Raw genomic sequence first — 2,947 nt, 5'->3', positions numbered from 1 at the left:
AAGGTTCAGACTCTAAAATTAAAACCCATTTGAGCTGAGATCTTGGTAAAGCTCGGGCCCAAATTTCAGATTCTTTTTCACTATACTTTTGGAGATACAGTCCAAGACATTTAGGGTTTCTGTAGGCTCCTAAATTACATCCCAAACAGGTGACCTTGGGAAAATCATCATAACTTTATCTCTGGGCATTAGATTGAAATTTCTCCAGAATTGACAGAAATAGGACGAACTATGCTTTTCTGCGTATTATTTTCATGTCCAAATGTTGAAACAGTGACACATGGCACTTTTTACAAGTTCGTTCCACTGAAAAGTGTATAATCAGGTCATTGTAGGAGATTTTGCATAACTCTTTCTTGAAGAATCCAATATTGATCAGACTAGTGGGGTTAGAAAGAGGACTCAGAGAGATACACATTATGAGGATACAAAGAGAAACACCTTCTTTAGCCAATTGATAAATCTCAAACAAAAGGGTTCAATGGCAGAGCACATTGAGGACTTCCAAAAATTGAATATAAGGGTAAATGATATTCCAGAGAAGCAAAGGATTTATGTCTTCATAGGGACTTTGAAGGATAACATTCAACATGAGGTTCATCTTTGGGAACCTGACTCATTGGAGAAGTCATTCAGGTTGGCAAGAAAAAATGAAAGCGGAATTATGGAAACAAGGAATCCTACCACTCACAACTATAAACATGGAAGTGTTTTTTCTCCTAGCCTTCCACAACCTACAAGGTTTACACCACAACAATTGGAAGAAAAAAGATAAAAATGGCTTTGTTACATTTGTGATAGCAAATACATTAAAGGTCATAAGTGTGTTGAGAAGAAATTATTTTACATAGATTGTGAAGAGGAGGAAGAAAATGATCAAGAAACATCAAAAGAAGAGGATATACACCAGGAACCAACCCCAGAGAAAGAAGAAATGAATCCGATCATATGTTCTGAAGCATTGGAAAGAATTACCACTCCTCGAACTCTCAAGATAGAAGGACACATCAAGAAGAAAAAGGCTCAAGAAGTGAAAGATCACATCAAACATCAAGAAATGAATATGACCATGTATTGTAATGCATTGGTAGGAATTACCACTCCTCAAACTGTCAAGATAGAAGGACATATCAAGAATAAAAAAGTAATAGGGTTGATTGATTCAGGTTGCACCCATAATTTTATTCATTGTAAGATAGCGAAGGAATTGAATTTCTTCCTATATCTAGCACTAGAGTGTCAAGTGATGGTTGCAAATGGAAGAACCATAAATTGCTCTGGAAAGTGCCATAATATCAAGCTATCCATGGGAGAATATGTTTTGAATAGTCCAATACTGTCCATTCCAATGGGTGGTGCCGATGTTGTATTAGGAGTCCAATGGCTACAATCTTTGGGTAAGATAACTTTTAATTTTCAAGAACTCTTCTTGAAAAATATTTTAGAAGGAAAGGAAGTTGAATTAAGGGGTATCACAGGGAAACTTAGAAAGATAATCAACTCTAATGGAATGAAAAAACTTCTAAAGGAAGAACAATGTGGCGTAATTGCACAATTATGTTCGCTACAGGTTCCCATGTCGAACAATCATTCTAAGGTATTTGAGACTCTCAAAGGCCTCCCACCTATCTTTTATCATGATCATGCTATTCATTTTCCAAGAAGTGTTCCTCCAAACATCAAGCCTTATAGATATCCCTTTGCACAAAAGAGTGAAATTGAATGTATGGTTGCATAAATGCTAGAGGCTGGTATAATTCAACCTAGTCAAAGTTCTTTCTCTACTCCAGTAGTATTGGTGCACAATAAGGATGGATCATGGCGCATGTGTCTAGATTATAGGGAGCTCAACAAGCTCATTATTAAAGATAAATTCCCCATTGATGAATTATTGGATGAATTGCATGGAGAAATTTACTTCAACAAGTTGGACCTTCATGCAAGATATCATCAAGTCAGAATGAAGACTGAAGACATTCCGAAAACAACATTTAGAACTCATGAGGGTCATTATGAATTTTTGGTCATGCCTTTTGGCCTTACCAATGCACCTTCTACATTTCAAGGTTTGATGAATTCCATTTTCAAACCCTTCCTTAGAAAATTTGTGTTAGTGTTTTTTGATGATATACTAATCTACAACAAGTCTTGGAAGGATCATGTTCAACATGTCGATAGAGTGCTCAAACTATTGGAGGAGAAACAATTATATGAAAAAATTCCAAATGTTTCTTTTGAGTACAAGAATTGGAATACTTGGGTCATATTGTATCTCATGAAGGTGTTAAGGTAGACCCTAAATGACAACAAGTTCTCCAACTCTTAAAGGATAACCTCACTTTGGCACTGAATAGAATGAAAAAACAGGCAAATCAACATAGCAGCAATTTTTTTTTTATGTAGGCGACTGGGTATTTCTACGGCTACAACCATACAAACAAATGCCCCTCAAGCAAGCTAAGAATTATAATAAATTATCACCAAAGTACTATGGTCCTTACAAGGTGTTGCAAAATATTAGTACTGTGGCATATAGATTGGAGCTTCCTGCATCTTCCTGAGTGCTCCAAGCTCTCCATGTTTCATGCTTAAAGAAGGTTATAGGTGACAAGCTCCCAGTTCAAACAATATTGTCGAAACTTAACGAGGAAGGAAAAATCATATTGGAACCCGAAGTAGTCACGGAAACTAGAACCCGACAACTACGAACTCAAACAATTTCAGAGTATTTTATCAAGTGGAAGAACTTAACCGCTGATGATTTCACATGGGAGGATGAGAATTTTATACAGAAGCATCCAAAACTACTCAAGTGTTGAGGACAACACTTTTTGAAGGAGAGAGGCATGTTAGGTCCCTATACTACTAGTGTAACCCCTTATTGTTACTAGTGCAACACCCTTATTTTATTATTGTGCCCATATAGTCCCATGTTTTTATTAGTATG

Source organism: Pinus tabuliformis, chromosome 8, assembly GCF_031772625.1.
Source record: "Pinus tabuliformis cultivar Carrire ecotype Pingquan chromosome 8, CPIR1, whole genome shotgun sequence".
Lineage (NCBI taxonomy): Eukaryota > Viridiplantae > Streptophyta > Pinopsida > Pinales > Pinaceae > Pinus > Pinus tabuliformis.
The sequence above is the reverse complement of the archived record's forward strand: the minus strand, read 5'-3'. Positions refer to the sequence as shown.